This window comes from Corvus kubaryi, unplaced genomic scaffold (genome assembly GCF_017639235.1).
Source record: "Corvus kubaryi isolate FWS band 111438036 unplaced genomic scaffold, C.kubaryi_AGA036_p1.0 37249, whole genome shotgun sequence".
Lineage (NCBI taxonomy): Eukaryota > Metazoa > Chordata > Aves > Passeriformes > Corvidae > Corvus > Corvus kubaryi.
Window position 1 is genome coordinate 4,239,498 of NW_024581072.1, and position 25,754 is coordinate 4,265,251.

General features: G+C 39.5%; 1 long non-coding RNA gene across 1 annotated transcript; it reads left to right on the forward strand.

Moving 5' to 3' along the window:
• The first annotated feature begins 1,522 nt into the window (after positions 1 to 1,522).
• Positions 1,523 to 24,299, forward strand: LOC121662398. Its single transcript, XR_006015278.1, has 3 exons — positions 1,523 to 1,867; positions 23,088 to 23,322; positions 23,964 to 24,299. It is a non-coding gene; the product is annotated as an uncharacterized LOC121662398 (long non-coding RNA).
• Positions 24,300 to 25,754: the final 1,455 nt, after the last annotated feature.

Sequence of the window (25,754 nt, forward strand, 5' to 3'; positions counted from 1 at the left end):
AAATTGGACTTTTCTTAGTGTTCTCTTGCTGAAATTGCTTGCATCTCTTGGAAACAATCACCGATGTCCTTGCTAAACCTCAAGCAGCAACGCAACCTCTCTCTTCAATGCATCACCAGTACATTTATACCTGTGTTTTGCTCTCATCACTCTGGGGTGATATTTGGCCCAGAGACCAAGAATGGCTTGTCACAACTGGCTGTTTATGTGCATTCTTTTAGCAACTCATGCTACCAGACAGGGAATCTTATCTCATTGCCACAGGTAGCTATGTTGAACAGAAAGATATAGTTGCATTTGGAGGCAAGACAGCACTGGTGGGTGTGGATGGACATGGCATCACAAGAAGCAGTGGGTAGTTTTTATTAGCATAGTAGAGAGTTATGATTCATGCTCTTCTGTAGGCTGTGGCAAGTTTTAGAAGGATTTGTGGGAGAACAAAGGAACATTAAGACAGGTGTAAGGAACTCTTTTGGCTGTGAGAGGCTGAGGTTCCTTTATGGAAAACTCATTTTTCAGAATTGGATTCTGGTCCCTTTGGCAGAACTCATGACATGACATGACATGACACAGAAGAAGCTTTTAAAAAGATGCAGGCACCTTGGTTCTGAGCATAAGAGAAAGCAATGCAGTGAGCTGGAGAGCTTCTCTAAGAGTTATTATCATTCTGGTCTGTGTCAGAAAATGATCTGGATCTGTGCATGACACTGCAAATTGTCCTTTCAGAGATGTTCCTTTCCTTCCAGTCCTGTATTCAGAAGATGTAAGCACAAAAGCAAACTGAATTTTTTACTGTTTGTACTGCTACAACTTTGGGAGTGGATTCTCCTGTCTGTGCTGGATCTGGTGTTTCTGCAGACCTGCCAGTGGAAGGTCTCAATTCTGGTCTATCAGGTTGTCGGGTCAGACCAGAGAAGCACAGCTTGAGTCATGAAAGGCAGAACATATTCCAAAAAAAGACAATTAAGATAATCTGTGCTAACTTTCTGAAGTTAAAGGTAAGCATGAAAGCCTGTGGACAAAAATACCCAGGCCAGAAAATGAGAAAAGAAACAAAAATGCATCTGGATTTCCTATGTTGTGAAATTGAAGTAGAAAATTACAGACAAGGCTAAAATAAGTATTTATCAAGGCAAATAAAAAGAATATTTCTTTCAGCTCACAGAAGTTTGTACTGTGGCTTAAAGAAATCCAATGACCTCCTGTCTGGAGTCATCTCTGCAGGTGTCATGGAGAACATTTTGTTTGCCCCAGTTTGAAAGCATTCAGTTTGCCAGATTTTTCTGTTCTGAGAATAATAAAGCAGCATTATTGAATATCTCCAGAAATAGTGCTAGTTTGAGGTATTGAAATGCCAGGAGCTATTATAAGAGAAATCAATCTGTTGGGCGGTATTTCCTGAAAGCGCCTGACTACTCTCTCGCATCTTGTTACCAGACCCAATTCAGCATTAAGAACCAAGAAGGAATGCCAAGAATGAGTATTTTTACTCGAAACCCCTTAACTATAGCAGTGCTTGGAACCTTAACTTCCCCAAAAGAAATACCTCTGTCCTTTGCTATAGAGGAGAGTGCTTCTCTTGGACTGTAAGCAGACAGCATGGCAAGATGGGGTTTAGAACGTGCTTTGAGTGTTCTTTTATTCTGCACTTTCTGATTCTCTTTGTAATAACATTAGAGTCAAACCACATGAGTTAATAAATGGTAACCCCACAGACTTTAATGGAAGATGACGTTTCAGTGAGTCTATTTTTCCTGTAATGCAGCAAAGAGGGTTTAGGTAAGCTCATGTGATTGTATGTTCCAGTATTTCTTTCAGGTCTCTTCATGCTTGTGGCTGTGTATTCAAGTTTTTCAATCAAGAACAGGTAAGTCTTTCAAAAATATTTGTGTTTCCTTCAAAGTCTCTCATGCCTGGGGATTTTTATTGAATTTTGTTTCTGTTTCATCCATTATCTGCTCTATGTGAAACATTTATTTTCTGTCAGTGGAACTCATCTTTTGAGAGAGCTGGGCAAGGAACAGCTACAGTCTTCAGGTTTCAGTCCTGGGCTTGCTTCTATAAGTCTGAACTATACACCATCAGATTGGCCTTCCAGAGCACAACTCTGCTAGTTGACATAGAAATGCTGCAATTTGAAGGTGAGCCAAAGTGAGGTAGAAATGACAAATTGTTCGTGTCTGGTTACCAGTTTAAAGCCATTTTGGTGCCCTAGTTTAGCTGGCTGTATGACATGGGTCCTGAAACTCGACATGCTATTTGCTGTGCAAAGCTATTCAGTGCTGAAAAGGTTTGTCGGGAACTTCTTTCCATCAGAAAAAATGTGGTGATAAATGCAGTACAGGGCTTCCAAAGGTCCCACTGTCATCTTAGGGTTAATCCTTGAACATCGTTCAATTTGTCACAACAGACATCAAAGCGGAGTCACTCTACTATTTGAGTTTTGCATTGAAAAATTTAAGCTTTGCTTCAACAAAGCAATGCCCTTGAAGGTGACTGGGATGCTGAGCTCTGCCAGAAGCTCTTGTTTTGTTGCTGTCCTTTACTCAGCCTGTACAGACTGCAGCACTGTGGTAGGAGTGCGTCACACTGCAGTGCACGGTCATCAGCTCTCAATGCAGACTTTGGAGGCTGCAGTGTAAGACTGCAAGGCTAGACTGCAGAGATGCTGAGCTTTTGAAAAGCCGCAGTTAGAGCTGGTTGAACAAGCAAAGTGTTCACTGGCAGGATTAAGCCTGTTTTGCTGTTTGTCAGCAGATTGTGTTCTTTGCAAATGTTTCTGTAAGAGCCACAGGGCTAGAAGGAAAATGAACACTCTGTTTCCCTGTCAGGTGGGAGAAAAAGGGACTGGCTCTGGCAGCCTTCTTATATACATTTGAGTGCTGCCCCAGAGCAGTTTGCATGCTGCGTTGTTTGAAAAAATTATGCAGAAAGCCCCAAGATTTACCTTTCGTGGTACCCTACGGTATTGGTGAGAGACCAGCAGCAGCACAAAATAGGCAGCTGAAGCAGAGAAAGAAGTTCCTGCTCAATAGAACTGCTGAGGGTGTTTTATCTGAACAACCTGGCTTTCATCAGGAAAATCCAACAGGAATCTGTTTTTCCTGTATCTTTCTCAGGGCTAAGCAGGGCTGGTGCTGTGAGACCATGATGACAGATAGCTAGTTTGGCAGGATGAGGAGCATTATAGCTGTCTTTTTGAGGTGAGAAAACTCCTTTTCTTCTACACACCCTTTACCATTACTAGTGGTCCCGATGGGTGAAAGCTGGCATGTTCAAAATAACAACTTCAAACTAGTTGTTGATCAGAGCTACTTGATGACAGTAAGACTCTGTGAGGATATTTGGACTGGAAGGAGATGAGGAGGGCACTATGGAGCAGACCACTGTTGTAGCATATTCTTTGCATATCTGCTAATTGCTCTTGTCAGGGACATCAAGGATTATGTTCTTGTAGCATCTTTGTAGGGTCTTGTTCTCCTAAAGCCAGTTATGTACCAAGAAGAAATCGCTGCAAGGTAGCTTATTATAAATTGAGGTAACCTGTCCTAGGATTGGCTTCAGATATTTATAATCTCTCCCTGTGCTCCTAATGAAGACAGCACAGAATGTTTTGATATATTTGAACAGCTATATTTAAAAACAGATGGGTCTTTACTTCTCCAAAAGCAGCAGAGATGGCTCCGTTCTACTCTTCAATTTACCATTCAGCCTTTTCCTGTTGCCATCCCCACATGGCATGTGGGGTGTCTAGACAAGGACTTCTGTGGTAGATATGTATATTCAGATGAAAAAAAGTCCAATTATATGCAACTGTACCCCTTTATACATGAGTATGGATAATTACGTAAAGCAGAGCTCTACTTCAGATGATCATACAAAGAGTACTGCTATGTGAGTTAAAGAAATAAAACCCAGGGTGATGCCTACGTTTCTCACCAGAAATAAGTTTCTCCTAAGAAAAAGGTCTGCAGAAGCCCCTGAAACCCACTGCTAAGAAGCAGAGGTCTGGGACTGCTGAAGATAGAAGCCATGTATCTGAGAGGCGAGGATGATGTTACACAAACCTTGTTTTTGTAAATTCTCTGACATGACTGGTTCATAGGGGAGGTTCTGTGGCAGATGGGTGCTTGGTTAGACACAAGAAAGGCTGTTCTCAAGTTCTGCTGTCTGGTTTGGTTTGGTTTGGTTTGGTTTTTTATCAGAGTTAGACAGTAGCAGGAAACATTACATCCTTGTAAGACCAGAATCATCCAAGGAAAACAGGGCCTTTTTGCCCAGCACTATAAACGAAAAACCACCTGCATCGCTGGCTTCACCTGGAACAGCTCGAGAAGTACCTTTTAGTACCTTGCTAAAAGGGTCAGAGACAAGATCTGACTGCAGAGTGATGATTTCTGCTGTGAATTGTGCACAAAGATCCCTTCTTCAGAAACCTATTTTTAATACACAGTCTGTTTTTCAAGCTAGTAAGAGCCAGTCTCGCCTTTCTAACACAATGGATAGCTCAAAATAAGATGCATGTGCAGCTTCAGTCTTGCACATTTGTAGTTCAATTGTTGTTTACATAACACATTCAGAAGGGATTATCCCTCTATTTGGCTCTTAAATGTTTAAAAAATATTTAATCTGCGATCCATCAGTTGCCAAGGACAGGAAATAAATAGACTGTTACCTTGTTAGTGTGCTTGCTTTTGTATTACCTGTGTAAGCTTAACAGTGGTCTTTAAGAGAGATGTTAAAAAAGAGCAAAGCTTGTAAAATATAAACCGGAAAATAAATTTTTTTTGCCATTTAAAAAAATAGCATAGAATTGGATAAATAAAAGAAATCAGAAGATCAGATTATGGTCAAATGTTGGAATTAATTATGTTTATGAGACCTCTCAGTCTTTATACCAAAGTAGAATCCCACCAAACCTGTTTAAAAGAAACTGATTGTTATTTTAGCACATTTGCAGGTACAAAATTGAAATGGCTATGGTGATTCTCTGAGAGTCTAGTTACAAGTGCAAGTATATAAGGATTTTTGTCTCTTTCTTGTGCTGGCTTTCAGTCTTGAGGAATATTCAAAACAGCTGCAAAGACCTTTCCTTTAAGGGTGCTGGTTTATGGTGAAGTTGTAATCGGAGGGTTCTGACGCAAGTTTCAGTGTCAGGTTTTTTGCAAAGAGATTTGTCATCTTAAAACAAGAAGACATGAATAATTCCCATAAGACTAAATGTCCTAAACAAGGAAAGAGGCTACCGCTGGTAGCAAGTATATTTGGATGCTTGTAAACTGTTTTCTGTTGCCAGAAAAATCATGAAGTCCTTTTAGTACATTCAAGAGAACCAGTCTGTGCTAGAAATGTTGATTCTGTGCTCTGGTAAAAGGAAAGGTAGAGCAAAGCAAATTAAATATGGATTGAAAGTACATTAGTTTAATGGTCAATCAATAAAAGGAGAATATTTTAATTGAAATACCTTTTCTAAGGTATTCTTTTAATTATACACTTTAAGGGTGTTCATTATTGTAACTTTTTCTAGATAGAACTTTCTTCCATTTATTTCTATTTGTTTTCTTTTATTTAATTCCTTCCTACCCCATAAAAAACACCCTTGTTAGTGGTAAGTTTTATTTCTGGTAAAAAAGTCACTTGGAAATATACCTTCTGTTCATGATAAAATTTTCCTGGTAACAAACATCAAAATTTTGTTTGCATAGAATATTCTAATCATAGAATCAGTTGGAAGGGGCCTTTAAAGGTCATCTAGTACAACTTCTCTGCAGGGAATAGACATTTGAATATTTCCAGGGACGGAGTGTCCAGCACCTCTCTGTCCCCATGCCTCACCACCCTCATAGAAAGGAATTTCTTCCTTCTGTTTAGTTGGAAACTACCCTCCTTTAGTTTAAAACCTCTTGTCCTATTGCTACAGACTTTGTTAAAGAGCCTGCTTCCATCTTTTGTGTAAGATCTTTCTCTGAACCTGCCCCAACAATTACATTCTTTCAACCCATGTGTGAGTTGAAATACTCTTTGCTTTATTATTAGACCAAATTTTTTGCAAAGGAGAAGAAAAAGCCAAACACTTTGATGACAGTATTATTCATTGTTCATGTACCTTACTTCCATGTGAGACAGACCTGTTTGTACACTGTGTAAGAAAAGTATGTCCCAGTTTGTGTCAGAGTGAGTTTTTTCCTTCGGGACAAAAGAGTGGAACAGGTGCCTGCCAGAGGTTGCATGCAGCTCCCCTCAGTGTGGCTCCCAATTATATCCAAACTGAGGTGCCTAAATTTCTACATCTGTACCCGAGCAGTGACCAAATTTTAAAAAAGCACTGACTGGGATACTTTTCCTCAGACACAGGAACCTTTTACCAGTTTAATTCCTTCGGGCCTGTGACATGCTCCTTACTGAATTAAAACATTTTTCTATTCCTGTGAGCTGCAGAGATTAGATAAAACTTCATCTCCTTTTTTTGTATTGCCTGATATAAGCCTAAAAGAAGAGGGAAATCAAAGGAACCTTGTGCTGTTTCTATTGACATGTGGGCAATTTTTGGAAGCCAGCTTTTTGGAACAGGAAGCCTGATACTGGATTGTAAGTTACTCAATGGGAATGATGTGTTTGGTCACAAAACCCTTTAGGTATGGGAGCTTTAGAAAACAAGGCCACTCACATAAGCATGTAAAAAAGGGCATCAAAAGCCTGGCTATCACCAAATACCAGTTTTGCCTTTGCCTCAGATGAGGTCATAGGTAGAAAGGCTTCCAGAATGGCCACTGAATACAGAGATGGATTCTGGCTATGCAGAACACAGCTTTCACATTTGTGGCACATTTGTGAGAGCATAGCCCTTCTTCCCATGCTGCATTCCCTCCATCATCTGCCTTCTACTTTTTTCAAAGCTCCTCTATCAGCAAGGAACAGTGACATCTCACTGGAACCTACAGGGAAGGAGCAAAACTATGGCTAGTAGCAAGTGTCAGTTTGTGTTACAAAAAGAATAAGCTACATACAGGATACTCCCCTGGTCTTTCCAAATGTCTCTATTAAGAATGGTTCCATTATTTAAAAATAAAAACGTTTCCATAATGCAGGAGAAGAGTGCCTGGTTGAAAACCATTTTTTCTTGCACTTTTCCCCCAGTCACTGTAAGAACAAATACATAAAGTTCTGATAAGATTGAAAGCCTTTTCCCACAAGTGTAGCTTTTAACAAAATACTGTATGAAATGGGGGTCAAAAGTCTGTATTTTGAAAATGTCTAACTCAGTGGGAGATACTTCTACATAGTATGGAAGAGAAATCACTTTAGATTCCAGGAGAGAGTGGACTCACTTTCTCCATTCCCTCCACAGTAAAAACCAGTCAGGGAAAATCAAACAAACCAAAAAAATTCAGTGAATTAATCGTTCATCCTCTGCAGAGATACAATAGGAGATAAAGAAGTACACACTAGCATAGGACATTGGCTCTGTTGAATCTCAACTTTTACTTTCTACCTTAGAGAAATTAAGAGTCTACTGCTTGTCAATTTATTATAAATCTGCATGGACAATTTACTCCATTTAGTAATTTTAATACTTATTGTTCACTGCTGGTACGAATGAAGACTCCAACAACATTTCATTTTAATCAGTTTTTAGGAAATTTTTTTAGGAAAACTTTATTTTAGGAGGCCAGATAGAGGAGCATATAAGTCTTCTTGTGACTTGAAGGAAGCGTGCTAAAAAACCCCCCAAACTTCTCTTTATTATCTTCAGAGATTATGCTCAGAATGGTACCTCTCACAGTGTCATTCTTACTCAAAGTAGAGTTTGTGGGCTTAAAAGAACCTTGCTTTTCACCCATCTGCCATATGAACCTGTGAAAGGGATTTGGAATAGTACAGTTCAGATGCAGTGCAGATAAATCTGGAGGCAGGCTTCAGTTTATCCAATGTTCCATCATGTTTGTTTCCACAAGTTTTTGACTACATGGTGTACTATGGTGATTTTCCCTAATGAAGCCCTGTTCTTTTCTCTAATTTGATTCTATCTGTTTCCCATCTGTACTCTCATTGTTTTGCTTTAATTTCATTAGAATGTAGAGAGGTTTTTATAGCTCCTTAAGAAATGAAACATGGAATCACTTGGTTTTTCATTTCCCTTGAAAAATGAGTTCCCATTTTGAGTGTACACAACTCATTAGAGTATCATTAGCAGATTTAACATAAATAATGGAGGCAACTGAGGATTAAGTGTAGCCATAAATATGATAAGTAGGTGACTTAAGGAAAAATTTGTAAGTCTGAAGCGTGTTCTGATTTTCTGAGTTCTTTCAGTTCTAAGATATAAAATTCATTGTCTCAGATGGGGATGATTTTTACTTTCACTGATCATGTTGAAGCCTTTGTATTCAGGGCACAATATAAGCTCCTAATTACATGTGATTACAGAGGATGTTATAGAGATTCTCTCTGTGACTGAATTTTCAAATGTCAATAGTTACACATAAGGAATAAGATGGCAAAGCTCTGTTCTTCATTTCTTATTTTGCTCTGTGATTTCTATCCCGTCAACCCTAAATCTTTTGCATGCTTGACATGTTTCTGGCTTCAGTTTCTTCGTGGCAAACTTCAGATCAACTGCAGCACAGTGTCTATGACTAAAGATAGCAAATATAATCATTGGCTGCATCATTCACAAAACCTTACAATCTTGCTACAACAATAAATTTTCTTAGCCTGTATAAAGTGTGATTGTTACTAACTCTTCGTCTTGTGGTGCCTTGTGGTGGAAACACAATTATTCCCTCTGAGATGGAAGACCTTCTATGAATTAAATCCAAGGTGTTTAATTCAAGTTCCTGGTGTCCTGATCAGCTTGCCTGCCTGTTAAACATTTCTTGCTTCCCTCACTTTGTGTTGTCATATACATTCCATTGCAAAATGGCAGCTGGAACTCAGCCCTAAATGAAAATTAATTTTTCAGCTTTAATATTTCAGTTTAATTTCCATACAACACCCTTCTTGAGAAAGATACATACAAATGTCTTATGTTGAGGCAATGGATACTTTATGTGGTGTAGAATCATTCCATGATTCCATGATCCTCATTCAGAGGACTGATGTAGCTATAAGAAAAGTAATGACACCAGAATTCGCCTTTTTTTTTTTTGTGGTTGGAGGAATAAAGCGGAATTCATGTCCTTCCCCCTTTTAACAAGCCCAGGATGAAAAAGCCTGTTTATTGCTTGAAGTATTTGATGCAATGAGGAGAGAACCTCCACTTTTCTGCACATAAAGGATGAGGCATGTGGCTTACAACTGAGTCAGATGATCTGTGGAATTTGCAATTATCATTTGCCACACCACTTGGACAATAAACTCTGGTAGGCTTGGCAGCCTGGATCTGCTGTGGCTGGATATGGCAGGTCCCTTCAGAGAACATTCTTTGCAAGTGGCCTTTGAGAGTGTTACCTCTTTATACAAAACTGTGCTATGACTTTTCACCACACAGTTTCCACTCTGGTGGTTTCTCGGGAGAGGAAGGATTAGCCCTGATCCTTGTCAGAATGACAAAGCTTGTGTAAGGCTGGACAGGCTGGTGAGGCTCCTCAGAGTCTGGGAAATCAGGAAGCCAGATAATAGATATTATTTATTTCTCATTCCTTGCAAGATTCATAGAATCCTACATTTGATTCATAGGTATATAATCCAATTTCATCCTCAAAGCAGGACTAATACTGAATTCAGACCAGGTTACAAGGCTTTATCCAAAAAGTCTTGTAAACCTCCAAGAATGAAGATTGGACATTTTCTCTAGAAAAACTCTTCCATTTCTTTTCCTTATATCCCTCTGAACCTCCACTGACTTAATTTTTGATAACTGTCTCTGATTTTTCTTCCACACACTGCTGTGAAGAGTCTTGCTATGTCCTCTTTATGATCTTGTAGGTACTGAAAGACAATTATGAGATACCTCCAAAGGTGTCTTTTTCTCCAGGCTGAATGAGCTTTTTTCACAGGTGCAGAACTCCTCATTTATCTTCACTGAATTTCATTATGTTTCTGCAAGCCCATTTCTCTGGTTTATTTATGTCTCTATGAATGGCAGGTCTGCCCTCAAATGTATGAGCTACAACTCCAATTTGAGGTCATCCTCAGTTGTGATGAGATGCATTGTCGACACATGTAGGTCATAGGTAACAATGCCAATATCAGATAGGGCCCAGGAAAAATACCTGAGAAAAGCCACCTATCATTCTGCCCAAGTGGAGTACACATCAGCCACTTTGTTTTGAACCCAGTGATCCTCTCAATATTTCACCCAGGCAATTTTCTGCCTGACTAAACCTTTAAGTTCCTTCTTGGATGAAAGGATATTGTAAGAAACCATGTTGAAAATCTTGCTAAGTTCAAGGTCAGTGGCATTCAATGATTTTCCTGCATCTGTACCCTTATCCCAGTCGTCTTTTTTATCATGATCCAAAATATCATGATCTTTTCATCAATATACCTGGAAAATATCTAGTTTTCTATAGAAGTTCTTCTCTAAATCTGGACCATTAGTCAAACACTAATGTCACCAGTAAATCCCACACATAACACACAGATACAGCCATCTTTTACTCACCCTTTCTGGACATTGCTTCCTTTTGTTCATTCTCTTCATGACACCTGTCTCTGAAAGATTTCTGATTTGTGATGACAAAGTCTTCTGCTCAAATGGGAACAACAGAGATGGAGAAACAGAGGGATGGGAAACAGATTAGTTCCTGACAGGTTTGACATTAGTCAGGCATATGTCTCATAAGACACTGAGCCCATTCTGAAGTGAAGGCCCAAGGATGGGCCTTCATGCCTTATGAAAATGGCACTTTATTTTTACCTTGGAGTAAGTACTCTGAGCATAAGTTTTCTTAAAAAGAAGTAAGATACTAAGTGGTTTCATTTTGCCACAAGGCTAACTGTCCTGAGGGTTATGGAAGAACTGAGGTGAGTTGATTCATCTTGTAACAGAACTGTCACTCCTTGTGTTAATTTCTGTTTGTGCACCAGGACAGCTGAGAATCTCTGGTTGTGCTGTGGTAATGAGCATTGCTTTCTGTTTTCCTCTTAACCAAAGAAAAAAACCCAAGGAACTGAATTACTTTAAGACGGTTGGAGAGACAGCTTTTACATTCAATATTTTCCCAGAGTATAATGTCACTATCTTTCATATATGTGCTAACTCTTTAATTTACTTTCTTTTACATAAAACCCACTTCTGCTGCTTCTGACCTCAGCCAAGTTACTCTGTGTTGCTAACCTTGCATTACTGAGTATCTGACAGAAGCAAGCCATAGTGCACCAAGAGGCGCTGGATCTTTCCTGCTCTGCTTCATATTTCCATGAAAAGATGACAGTTGGCAGAAGATGCAAGTTGTCACATTATACGTGAAACTACTACAAACTGCTTTCATAGCAAAATGTCACAAAGCACATGTTGTTTGGGGAAAGAGAAAAGGGAAAGCAAATACTGGAAAGGTACTGAGTAATCAAACTTCAGTTGCTTTACACTAGATACTGAGTGGTGCAAAGAAGAGATGCCAACAGTTTTAGCCCTTTCCTGAGACTCACAATGGGGTAATTCCTATTTTTATTTCTTGGCTTTAGTCCCAATATCTTGATAATGTTTCTGCATTCTTGTTGTACCTGGTCTGTAAAGCAACATTTCCACAGGAAAGGAACTTCAGAAAATTAAACCTGGAGTTCCAGAGTTTGCTGTAATTTTTTTCCCACTCTCCCTTAGAAAGGTTTTTAAAATACATTAATATGATTATTTAGACTTTTCGGACTTCTTTAGCTAGCTGGTGGCTGTTCATACCTACACAGAAACTTGAGGTCTCCAGGAAATTTTAATTAGAAGGATAAAGTCTTTCTAAAGACTTTCAAAAGAATTTTCTTTCCAAAGTGGGTGTTGCTTGCTTTTTTTTTCCTGTCCTGTAATCTGTAACAAGACTGCCCATAGAAAGAAAATGGTGCCCATTTCTTGCAACTGAAACCAAAGCAGAAACATTACACCCCTGCTGATATATCTACTCAAAGAGATCTACCAAAAGCTGAAATACCTGTCCAGAATAGCTGTTGTTGCTCCAGTACCTGAAAATCCCTCTAGCATCCATCCTTAGCAGTAGATATCGTAGCTGCAAATGGACCCAGATGGAAGAAATCTTCAGACAATTAGCTCTGTTACAGGAGGAGTTCAACAGGCAGTGCAGTACCTGGCAACGTGAGAGGAGGTCAATAAGTGGTGTTGTGCGCTGTTTCAGACTGTCCAACAGCCTTGCCTTAAGGTGTACAAAGTAATCTAACCTCAAACTTTCTGACACTAGCAACTCATGAGATAAAGGAGATTGCACAATTTTCTCTGCATGGAGTACCTTCCCCTGAAGTGTCTCTACACAACAGATACTGTGCAGTGGGCATGCAGAATGAAGGTCACAGTAATAGTGGACAGGATCCAGGAAACACCAACCATTCAATTTCATCACTTGTGAGAGAAACAGCAGCTTCAGAAAAAGATGTAATTGGAGATTCCTGGCTGTGAAGCACCAAAGCACCTATTTCCCATCCAGACTTTTTCTCTAGAGAAGTTTGCTGCCTATCAACAGATTGCATTCGCAGTGCCACTGAGAGGCTGCTAAGCCTAGTGAACCTTACAAATTACCATCTGCTCCAATACCATTCTATGTAGGGTCTGTGGTAAGGCAACTTTGAACACTCAGAAAAGACTGTATATCCCTCAGCAATACCAAATCACCTGGAGCACAGGTTGTGTTCTCCTCTGTCCTCCTCAGATATAGGAGTTCAGGAAAGAGGAGTCAAATTGAAAGGTGAATGCCTGGCTGTGTGGCTGATGTCATACTCAAGGTTTTGGCTTTTATGATAGTGGGCCTGCCTTTTCAAGCTGGGTCTGTTTTGAGCTTGTGAGATTCACCTGACAAAGTGGGGCAGAATGTTGGTCACCAACAGATTTACACGGAGAGCATTAAATTAGATTTAGTGGGGAAGGGATGAAGTTTTGAGCAATAGACAAAAACTAGGGGCTGCTAATGTATTCAAAACCAACACAGAAACACCTGTGGGATGCCTCAAAGGCACTGGGGAGTATTCACCTAAATAGGTGAAACAACCTGTAACTCAGGTGGAGGGCCCGTGTAGGAACACCCACAGCATGGGTAACAAACAGCAACATCTGGAAGCCACTGTGCAGCTGGAACACTGTGGTCAATCACTGTCCCTGAAACGTGGCGGGACAAATTGCATGGCTGCAGCACTGCATCAGTGGCTATAAACTGTTCAAAAGGGACAGGCAAGGAAGGAGGAGCGGGCAGCAGTGGGGAGGATGTTACCCTCTGGGTAAAAAATGGATGAACTACATAGAGCTGCTGTGGAAAACCAACAATAAACAGATAAAATGGGTAAAAATTTGTGGGTAAAAATTGCGGTCCAGTCAACAAGGGAAACCTCATGGCTGATGTTTACTACAGGCCACCAGATCTAGGGGAGGATGTTAATGAAGTGTTTTTACTTCAGCTACAGGAAGATTCACACTCCAGGCTCTGCTCCTGATGGGGGGGCTTCAACCACTCTGAATTTACTGGAAAAGTACACAGAAAGCCATAAGCAGGCCAGGAAGCTCCTGGAATGTGTTGAGGATAATTTGTTAATCCAGGTGACAGACAGCCCAACCAGAGGAGAAACATTACCAGACCTGTAATTTACCAACATAGATGAAGTAATTACAGATGTCAAAACTGGTGTTGGCCTGGCCTGCAGTGATCATTTTTTGATTGAATTTACTGTCTTGAGGGATATGGGCCAGATGAAGAATCCTTTTCTTTAGGAAAGCAATAGTTTTTGAGGACCTAGTGCATTGAGAGCCTGGGAAACTACCCTCAGGGATAAAGGAGATAAAAATTGCTGACAGCTCCTTAAGGACACTCTTCTCAGAGTGCAAGAGGCCTTGTTTCCCTGTAGATTACCATGAAAGGAAGGTAGGAGGCCAGCATGGCTCAGTTTGGCTTCCCAGTCCAACTAAAGACAGAAACGCAAAGGACAGATCCCCATCTTGGGAAGAATATAGACACCGTCTAGATGTATGGAGAAAGGAACAGGAAAGCTAAGGCACAGCCAGAGCTACAGTTTTTGAGAGATTCAACGAATAATAAGGGCTTCTACAGGTATGCTGCATAGAAGAGAAAGAGTAAGGAAAATGTGCCCCCTCCACAAATAAGACAGGAGAACTAGTGGCAATCAATGTGAAGAAGTTGAGCTATTCAGCAATTATTTTTGCTTCAGTTTTAAACGTTAAACTGTCTTCCAACATTTCCAAAGCCCCTGAACCTCAAGGCAGGAACTAGGGGAATGAAGTTCAGCTTTGGGACCAGCTGAGGAACCGGAACATAAATAAGTCCATGTCACTCAATGAGCAATAACCCTCCAGGACACAAAGCCTACTTTGCTCTAGCTTTCAGTGCTGTAGCATTTCCAGTCTCAAGAGAGACTCAAGATTAATTTTCCTAAGAATGTGGAAGCAGATTTTTTGTTGAATATTTCATACAGAAGCATGGCAGTATTCACCAAGAAATGATCCTCTTGGGAAATACTAACAATAAAGATTGGTTTTGTTTCATTAAGTTTCCTTTAGGTCCTACAGCAGAGTTCTATCAGTATTTTGTTGGATTACTCAATCAACCTCAATTCCACTTGCCTTCAGTTAGTTTTGCACTTAAAATTCATGCATTTCTGGAGTTGGCTACAAGAGTATGAAGATGGGAGCTGGGATTGGGAATTGATACTAGTCCTCAAGGAGGATTTAACAGTGAAGAAGTAAAATTATTTCACCATTACCTTTGTGAGGAGTAAAAGAACATTAAATGACTGGAAACTAGCTTCATTTTCTTCCCCTTTGGCACTGACATTTCCACTGTCTTAATAGTCACTTAAGAGAAACCAAAGAAATGTGCAAAAGGTACTACCTATGCTGTAGGTTCATGGTGAAGGAGTTTTGAAATGCACAAATGTGGTGTCGCCTCTCTACTGTTCATTATTCAGGGCCCAGTAGATTTGCAGAGAAAGAGGGAAGCATTTTACCTAGATATGACAAGGATCCTGTGTTAGGGTGGTGCCAACATCCAGAGCACATGTTGCTTCCAAGATGGCTTGTACCCAAGTTAACATCCATCTAGGAAGCATGTGTACAAAGGCAGGGAAACTGAGATAGCAGAAACTGCAGCACTGGCTATAATGCTAGCAGGCCTTTAGCAGGTTATCAGATGGATTTACTGTGTGAAATTCATGCTGCTTTTCTGCCTATCACATACATTATGCAGTTACCTCTCTTACTTCAAAATAAACATGGTGAGCAGCTCATAAACTTTATACTTCATTATTGAATTAACGAAAATTTTTGTGCCCATGGGAGAACTCCCTGTTTAGCTTGGAGTTCAATACGATCCATCTGTATTGCTGAAAAGCAATAGCTTTTCAGGTATTGTTCAGGCAGCCAATTGCTTCCTGTTTGTATACAGCACCAACGATAATTAGAAAATATGACAAGAGAAGAAATCCTGCAGGCTCATGCACTGTTACCTTCCTTCCCATCTGCCTAAGGAGCTGGATGTCCTGCCTTTGTTGCTTATAAACTGTTAAGTCCAAGTATGCTGTTTACGAGTGAAATGGAAGGGGAAGGCAACACTTTAAAGGGCACAGCCAACAGTTTTCAGGTCCTACGATGTCATTGAGCAGGTTAAGAGGGGAACCTTTCTTAAAGCTCCAACATCTTGCCTAGGAAAAGGAAGAGCAGAACACTGGGATTTTCTCTTAAAAAAATTTTAATGTAGCTTCCATGACTGATAAGAATATTTGAAAGCAAACTATAATGTACACCTTAGTATACCATACAAAGCAGCAAGCATGAACTGGATGACAAAAGGAAAGACCACCCAAATTCCACATTTTAAAGGCACTTGATGAATTTTCAGATTTGAATTGGAAGGACAATGCTGATTTTACGTGAAAATCCTGACAAATGTTTCCATTTTCATGGCCTAAATCCAAGATCTGTCCTCCCCATAGGTATTTGCGACTCACCTTTCTGCACTTCTATCACTTTTCCTCATCTCTGTCTACAATGACATCCTGTAGGGACACGGTTTCTAAAGTGAAGAAACACGGAGTGTGGGATGCTCTGAAAGTGTTGCACAAAACAGTCCACTAGTTTGCATGAAGAAAATACTTTCTGTATCATTTATAAATAAAATAAAATTAAACAAAAATTAAAATATTTTGATTTTTTTTCAATATCTATTCTGGTCCATGTTTTATAATGTATCTAGCATTTTATTACAGTAATACATTTATATAACTGATAAATAAACAAACATATACACAAATATTGAGGTTGTGTGCTCAAAAACTGGTTTTTAATAGGGTTGTTGGAGAACACTGGCCTGTCTTTTCTTTGTATTGGGGGCTAAGAAAGGAAAATAAAAATCCATGTAGATTTTATTTATTCCAGGAGGAATAATTTTCTAGTTCAAGATTCCGAGTACTCTTGAGCCTTTGTATTTGATTAAACAATGAAAAGTATAAGTAACATTATTTCCCCAATGATGCTTGAGACAAGATTGTCTCCTGTTTGTACTTGTTGTTATACCCAACATTAATCTCTCTGCAAATATCAGATTAAATTCATATTTCGTGCTTTATTGTCCTAGTACCCTTAGATCAGACTTCTCTGTCCTATATTTTCCTGGAGAAGGCTGAATTTTGCAGAATGGCCTTTGACCTATGTTTCAAAATTTTAGTGGTCATATTTCCATGACAATCCGAGGTGTTTTATGAATGACAGTTTTAAAGTTTACATCTTTTGTTTGTGAGATTGTATGGGGCACAGAGAAAACACAATTCTTAATGTTTAGTGATGTAAGTTTTTCTTTTTGATGTAATTCTAGTAATGTCCTGATCCCAGCCTTGACATAATATGCATAAAACACTTATATCCAGTTTTAGATGCACAGATTAAAAAAAAATTGTTACTTTGTCTTTTCCTGAGACTTTGAAGGCAATTCTCATGGTACCACCTCCATCTTCCCATCCTAGTAGTCAGTAGTTCATGAAATAATTATTTCATACAGCTATCCATCCATCCATCCATCCATCCATCCATCCATCCATCCATCCTCTGCTTCTTGGAGCTGGACTTGTATGTAAGTGAATATCTCTCCATGTCTTGGTATGTTGTCAAAAAAGCACAAATAAGTATTTGTTATGTACTATGACGAGAATTCCAGAATATATTTTTGTCATTTGTGTATATTCTGAGATTGTTTTTTGATTTCAAAGTTTTGGCAACATACTTTTGGTTCTGGCTTACAAAAGAGAGAATGTAATTCTGTGGTGATGAAGTTTGAAATAATATTGAGACCACTGAATATAATGCACTATACTGTGTCATCAAGACATGATACACACATCAAATCAAATCAAGATTTTACCTTTTTTTATGGATGAGGATTTTCTTGTAAGGGAGAGAACTCAAATTTTGCAGATGGAACTAAAATATAAACCTACTTTTTAAATACTCCTGGTATAGAAACTTCCATGGAAATTTGATATAACTAAAGGAAAACAAATATGTTTTTCTTGTGAATGTGAATAAAAAATCAAAACCAAAAGAATAAGATAGAGGTTATCACCCCAAGCTCATCTTCTCCTCAGTCAGAGGGGACATGAGTATTCTTTGGAGGAAGACTATCATTTTTGCCAGGAGTGGCATCCAGCACCGTCTTCCAGGCTATGGTTAAGACTGCAGTCCCACTACTCTAACAGTTGCTGGAAATGGTAAAACCTAGGGAAAAAAAAGGAGGACAGAAAACATTCAATTAAATCTGAAGAAACCTATTTCTTCCTCCCAGTTAAATCAGTGAAAAGGTCAGGAACCAGGAACGTGATAACAATCCATGAGACCCACAGGTCTGCATGACCAAGGATTCTGCTGGAAGAAGCCAGTGCTTGGAAAATACAGCTAGACTGTATTCAGATTAGAAATGAGGTTCCCTCTTTTCAAGGTGCAGGGTACTCGAACATTTCAGCAACTTGTTAAAAGATATGGCAGCATCTATATCTCATGCATATAATTTAGTACCTTAAATGAAGTCTGGTGATCCAACCAGAAAATTCCTAACAATATCATGACCTTTATCTGTGTTGAGGGTGTGACAGCTGGTTAGATCCCCTGTGCAGATCCACATCAAAGAGGAAGGCTAGCTGACTCTTTGTGCAGAGCAATGAAGTTAGGTACAGGTTTTAACAGACAATAAAACATACATAGATATAGGTATAGATATATTATATTATCCATGTATTAGATATCTTGTATGTATTATGTAAGTATGATTAAAACATATATAAAATTTTTTTTGTGTGATTTGTCCTGTTGCACTGATTTAGACGTGATTTTAAACATCATGCTTGGACAATGAATAAATCATGCCATGTTGCCACGGTCACTGTCCTGACATATATGATCTTTCAGTCCTGGTAATCTATAGAAGAGAAATCAAAGGCTGAACACAAAAACAGACTCTCTGAAAGGCTTAAGGTTCTTTGAAGACTGTTGCATTAACAGAACAGAGAACGAAATTCTGTCACAGCTTGAGAAGAAAAAGAAATCACAGAAATACTTATTAAATATGTGCTTCTTCAGTATTTTAAGTCACAGGTGTTCTTTTTTCCTTTATTTTATCCCAGGGCTTGGAATTCAATTACTCAGTGAATCTTGAGGAACTGATTTACAGCACCAGCCGCTGAGTGATAGGTACCAACTAACTGAGGTGCATCAGAAAGGGTCGCCTGCAGGACAGTTGGGACAGAGTCCCTGGCTGCCTGAATAACCTCAAAGGGATTCATTCACATCATTACTGCCAGTGCTGTCCCATCTGATGGCTCTGCAATTATTTTTTTTTAATCACAGAGAACTAAATATTAGCCAGTTATCACTAATTGAACTGGAGGAGAGGGCACTCAGAGTGGCAATATCCCTTAAGCAGCTCCTGAGATCCAATTCTTCACTACCAGATTTTATTACTAGGGACACAGGAGACCAAAATACAGTAATTAATGAGTCAAAAAGGCTGAAGGAATTCCCAGGAGCCCAGGAAGGTCAGGCATCTTGCCTCTTTCTAAAAAGGGGAAATGGGAACATAGGGACAACTTGAACCTGGGGAAAAATTCTTAGGCATATTATTGATAATTCCATCTAGAAGCACCCAAAAGCATGCTGCAAGGATAGAAAGCAACTGGTATGGATTTGTCAAGAATAAATCATATCAAGTGATACAATTTTCTCCTTTGACAGCAGGTCTGGCCTTACAGGTAAGAGGAAAGTTGCCAGCATGATAGCTCCTGATATCAGCAAAGCCTCTGAACCTGGTTTCCCTGGACTTCTTTGAAAGAAAACGTGGAGGACAAAAAGCCCTCCAGGCAGTGAGAGGAATCACTGTGATTCATCCCATGGAGCAATTTGGATTGCCTTCTGGAACAGGACTGTTTCTGCTGACTGGCAACTTCTTTGTTTGAAGGTCTCTCAGGCTACTGATCTTCTAAGCTGTGTCTAACCATTTACACTCCTCAAGTGAGGTAGAAAAGTCTGTGCCACTGCAAGAGACCTATCTTGCCCTTGATAACTGTCAATAGCAGGCTGAGCTATCAGGCCTGGATGATCCATGCGCAGCCAAAGAGCAACTCTACAGCAGCAATGGAGACAAAGCTGACTTCTCCATCACTGGCCACTGAATCAGAACACGGCTTTCAAGGGAGAGAGAAAGACGTTGTGAGTTAGGGTTAGGAAAGCTCTCATGAGAAAGTGGCTGAGCTAGGGATAACTGTCGTTCCCTATTAAATTCAGCCCTGCACTCTTAGGATCATTTTTTATTGCTGTCAAGTAGGAAAGCCTTATATGAGTCACTTCACAGCTCAGATCTGAAAATTGACTGGCAGCCTAAGTGAAGCTAACTGGTCATTGTTGTGTGATGTGCATGTTAAGATGACAGCAGCAGCAAGCTGGAGTGTACTCAGAAACAGGCTTAGCAGCAAAAGTCTGTATTCTCTCAAAATCCTTCTCTTGTGTGTTCCTACGTATCTAGCCCTTATCCAGGCTGTGCTCAGCCTTTCTGTGCAGGTCAGGAGCTGCAAAAGACTTATTCATTACGATGAACAATTCACACTCTGAAGAATTTTCAAAAGAAGTCAGTAAGCAACATAGCTACCCCAAGCAGCAAAGATCGGAGTATGCTGCAGGCTCGGCTGGAGAAGGTATTGCCATTAAATGGAAGATTAAGTCCCACTGGAGATAAGATTCTTCTGTGTCCACCAGAATATAAAATTAATTGCATATAATTTTAACCCTGTGTGTGGCTTACTTTGCATTTATGATGAAATGATTTCTTCCCACTTCTTCTATTTATTTCAAGTATTAGCGAAGCAGTACCTCAATGGCTGTAGGCAATTCAGTAGTTTAGAGATGTACTGATGCCTGGTTTGAATTTAGTGGTCTTTCATCTATTGCTTGTGGCATAGGAAAGTATAGTAGGCTGCAAGAACTCTACTCTCCAGGTTTTTCCTCCTTTTCCAAGGCTTATTGGCATCCAGTGTTTGTCCCACTGGCAGTGGGTGAAGGCTAGGGTGTCAAGTAAGCTTTTCTTTTTGCTCTATCAAACTTGAGGTGTATTTGAGTCGTCTGTGCTACAAAGCTCAGGAGACAGAGACTCTCTAGTTCCTGGTTTTGAGGCTTGAAATGTTACTTTGTATCTTGTGGGGGTGTTTTTTTGGTTCAGTTGAGTCTATCAAGAAATAAGACCAAAATCATTCAGGCTACAGCATATCATAATACCTCAGACACTGTTATAGCATTAAGGCAACACGAATCCTGAAGTCTCCTCTTCTGCTAGACTCATGCCAGCATCAGTGAAACCTATCCTGTGTCACCTGTTCGAGGTGCAGATACTTCAGGGAAGGGTTTTTTTCTGACTGTATCTCCTTGGAGTCTTACCAGAGACACTTCCCCTCTCCATGCTGTCATAATGTCAAGAGAATAACAGACTCAAGTTTAATGGTTACTGATATGACAATTCACATTTTATAGCTTAGTTCTGTCTGCAGGTGGTATCTCATACACACCATAAAGTCTTAGAAAGAACCCTGAATTTCTTGTAGGTTACAGATTATTACAAATTATTTTTCACTATGGTTTTTTCTTGGTGGAGATGCTGATGCTTGTTTTCATTTGGGGGCTGGGGAGGAGGGCACTGGACCCTGCTGATGAAACTGAAGCTGTTGTCTGGTCTTTTGACAGTGAAATGGGACATGTTCAGGCAATGTAGCTAGAACTGTGAGGCATACACCATTATTGCCTCAAACTTTTTGTTTCCAGTCACTGAGAAGTGATCATCCATTGACATTAAGCTGTGTGCCAGAAACCAGAAAAGCCTAGAAATACACTAGGAAATTCAATTTGCACTAGATAGTAGGGTCTTTACAGTAACCACAAAACTCTTTGTTACACCTGATGATTTTGACAAAAAAAAAAGGAGACCAGATGATGCAGTACCAGGTAACAGTAATGCCTTTCATCACCTAAGTGGAGTTAGTCACTAGGAAGAAAAAAAAAACTATTAGCTTACCCCCCAACATTAATTAAATCACACCTGAGGGTGTAAAACTGTCAAACAAATCTGATCCTCTGAATAAAGCATGAGTTGAGTCTTAAACCTTATTACTCAGATATAGCAGGTAGTTGCAACCTCCTTAGCATTGTCTCAGAAGGAATAAGAAAGATTTTGTGCAGTGAATTGTCAAGTGCATCTTCTGAGCTATGTTGGTAATACATTATGCAAATTCTGTGTAACCTGCTCCCATGGTTCTCCCTGGGATTACTAACTCTCCAATACAGGTGAGTGAGTCTTGCAAGCATGGTGTAATGGCTAGAGATCTGTTCCTGAAGAGATGTGAAGCAATACAGAATGATTGGCACTTCGCATTTCATCAGATGTCCTGTCTTAAAACACCAGTTTCTGAAGTTACGAGATTATTTCCTTTTTTCATTTAAATAACAGGCTTTTAGAGGTCTCCAGCACACAGAAAGCTTGAGAACCTAACATTTTCAACTTTTCAAGACTCCAACCAGCGAAAAAAAATCACAAAGTCGAAAAGGGAAATGATACATCATTTCAAAATGTTTCTTTTTAAGCAAACCTGATGCATACAAACTGTTTCAGATGCCAAAATTAAACACCTTTAAATGTTAGAACACAGAGCTTTAGGTCTTTATTCCTATAACTGTAGGAAAACTGTTGGTTAGCTCTTTGTTAGTGGAAGCTGATTTTTCATCTCATGATGCTACTTCAGGGACTAGAGCTAAAGATGAGCTCAGACCCTGGGATCAAAGCATGAAAACTGTGAATGGTTTGGACTGACAAAGCTTTTGAAGAACTTCGAAATCAGAGAAACAGCTACTTGTATTTTAACAAATTAAGTTATTTTCCATATCAAAGAAACATGATAGGAAATGCTGCCTAGACCATACTCAGCAGTAATTCACAGTGTATTGAAATGTAAAACAGTAGGCTGAAATGCACTGCTGTCATGATCACCTCCTAGTAACGTGAGCAGCTCTCACACCTACTTCCAGGATCCTCCCATGCTTTGAGGTCCATTTTGGCTGGTTTTGTATTCTCTCTTCAGCCCTCGAGGAGAAAACTTTCTCCACCAAGTAGAAAGCACTCACTCTTGCTTCTATCTTTCTAAGCTGAGACTTTTACTTTCTCCAGTCACCTCTGTCGTGTTGGCCTAATTTGGATTTCCATGAAATGTTCTATATAGGACTCTGAATTCACTTTGAAAGTTTCAGCTTGTGCAAAAAAACCCTTCAGCTCAGTCTTGCAGATGTGTTTCTGGGCAACAAAACATAAGATGCTTGTTCTTGCTCCTTTCATGTGGTTCTTTGAGAATCTCTTTTGCTAAATATGTAAGGAAATGATTATTCCAGCACTTGTAATTCTTTTCAACAGCTGATCCTGTTACTAACACTTGCTCAGTAATGGAGCCTGCTTGTCTCCTTCTGTGACCAAGACATTTTCTTCAGTGCAGCTGTAGTTATGAAGACCCTGCAGAGCTGAGTGTGGCATCCTGGTTTGACAGCTGGGCAGACTGCAATACTTGCAGATGAAAACAAATGGTAACATTTCACACAGATGCTCAGGGATATAGCATAACTCCTGTTTTTCTCACAGAAAATGCTTCAAGGTACCTGTCCTTTCCTCTTTGTTTTTGCTGGGCCAGTTGGAGTAAACACTGTGGTTCACTGCGGTTTACAGTTAATTAATTAATTTGTAAGGACCAGAAACCCACTGTGGACACTGTTGCAACTCCTGTGCAGATTCGGGTGTTGCCCTTCTGATAAGAGAAATAGTTGTCTTGTGATTACTCAGTTGACCTGAAGTATAGCCCACAATTTGCTATTTTGGGACTTTATTCCACTTTAGTCAAGCTCATGCCACAGTGTGCCCACACATATGCACACAAATCAAATGGTAGGAAAGGAGTGAGAGTCCTTGCAGATGCTTAGCAGGTTCTTGGACTATTTTGCTGGAAGAAGTCCGGGAAGGTAGGAAAAACAGTCAGTTCTGAAGTGAAAATCTGAATTATATGAAGCTCAAACATTTTGGATCCCTCTCTCGCTCATGCATCTATAACTCAATAAAGCAAATAAGCTCTGTTGATAGTGTGCAATTTAGTTGTTATTCAGGCACCAGGTGCGGGAAGAATGCATTAAAATGCATGCTGACTGGTAGGAACATAATCATGGAAGTTGTCCAAAATTTGAATGTATTTGCACAATGCATTAATTTCATTCTTAAGTGTACTGCACAACATCTCTCTTACAGATCAGAGTGTGATGCAAAATCCTTTGGAGGAAATGTGAAGAACTCTCTTGATCCTGGACAAGTATGGATTGGTGTCTCTATGTGTAACTATCATTTGATAATTTCACTCAATAAACTTAGGAAGTTTCATTAATCTCTGTCAGAAAAAGAAGCTAAAAGAGCTTCTGGTAATGAGGTCCATAGAGGAGGTAGCAGTTTATGAAGAGACAACAGATAAAACAGCTGTGGGCATTATTAGACTATTTAAAATCTTATTCCAGGCAGATTCACTATTATGTGTCTCTCACATACAATAACTAGACAGAGAACTTCCATTCACTTTCCCAATAAATAGTTATGCTATTGTGGTTTTGGCTTCAACTGCAGAGGTGCCATATCTTTGTCTGAGTCATTTATTTTCACCTGTGAGTGGACACTAACTCCGTGTGGTAATGCCATTCTTTGAAATTGGAAGCAGTGCCCCATCCCTCCTCTAATCACAACCATAAAGTATTGCTGCCTCCACAATAAGGCTTCCAGCTTCATCTTTTAATTTTTTTTAAATTGTTTTTCCTGCCTATGAAGAAAGTTGCATGTTATGACTCCTGCTTCTTGCCCAAACCTCGCAACACCTGAAGCAAACAGCAGATGGTCATCTCCACAGCAGAATCCCTTCTCCACTCCATGACTGATGTGGAACTCATATCAGTGGATTTGTAAGGATATGCAGATTTCAGTTACACTGGATAAATTATAATTTTGAGAAGTTTTATTACTGGAATGAACCTATCAAACATAATCTGGCATTGTAAAAAACAACTGACAAAGACAGTTTTTTCTTTACAAACAGAAACATTTTTCTACTTTTTCAGTATAAGGCAAAAATTCTTTGAGTAGAAAGGTGCAAAATGGTGCTTTCTTATGGTTCAATGGATTAAGCAATATTCTTCTGCCATCTCAACCCTTTTTAACATGGACTCTAGTGTTTCCCTGAAGATGCATGGCAACATAATTACACGTCCTACAGCATCATATCCTATATCTCTGAGGAGTCCTAGTAATGATAGTTCATTTCAGGATTTGGAGTGGAAAATACAGATAAAGGAATGACAGGACTCAGCACCAGAAGGGTTTGGTTTTTTATAAACCCTGTATGAAAGATTCTCAGACTCTGTAAAGTACTACTTAAAATTGTATTTTTTAGAGGTAGTACCACTAAGAAACAAATCAAAGTATAGACAAACTTACTTCTGGTGCTGGTAATGTCAAATTGGGCAGTGTAGAATGGGTGTGGCATGCTGTGCAGATCCACCTATGGGAAGTTTATTCATTTTTTGTTCCTCTAACAGTATTTTCCTTCAAGGAAAATAATCCTATTCAACACTTTCATTGTTCAAGAATATGGGGTTCCTACATGAGCTTGTTGCTTTACTGTTAGACAAAGACAAGGGCATGCAAGTGGTATAATCACCAATATAAAGTGGGACCTGCCTGTAGGCTTCTCTGCTACAGTCACCCAGGTATCTTTGTCCTGTAGTTAATAGATACAGCTCAAGACAGTCTGAAGGCCAGGCTGTGTATGTCACACAGCAGAGCAGAGCAGAGCACAGCCCTGGCTTTTGTCCACTCACACTGCCTATTTCATGGATCACTAGTTCTTCTGTGTACAACAGTCTTCCAATTAGGATCGTTACATGGAGTTTGCTGATTCGGCAGCACAGGGTTTTCCTTTGTTTATGCTTTTGTTTTAAACACTGTAGTGGTTTGGTTCAAAATATCCATTACTTACTTATTTTCCTTCTGTGAGATAAG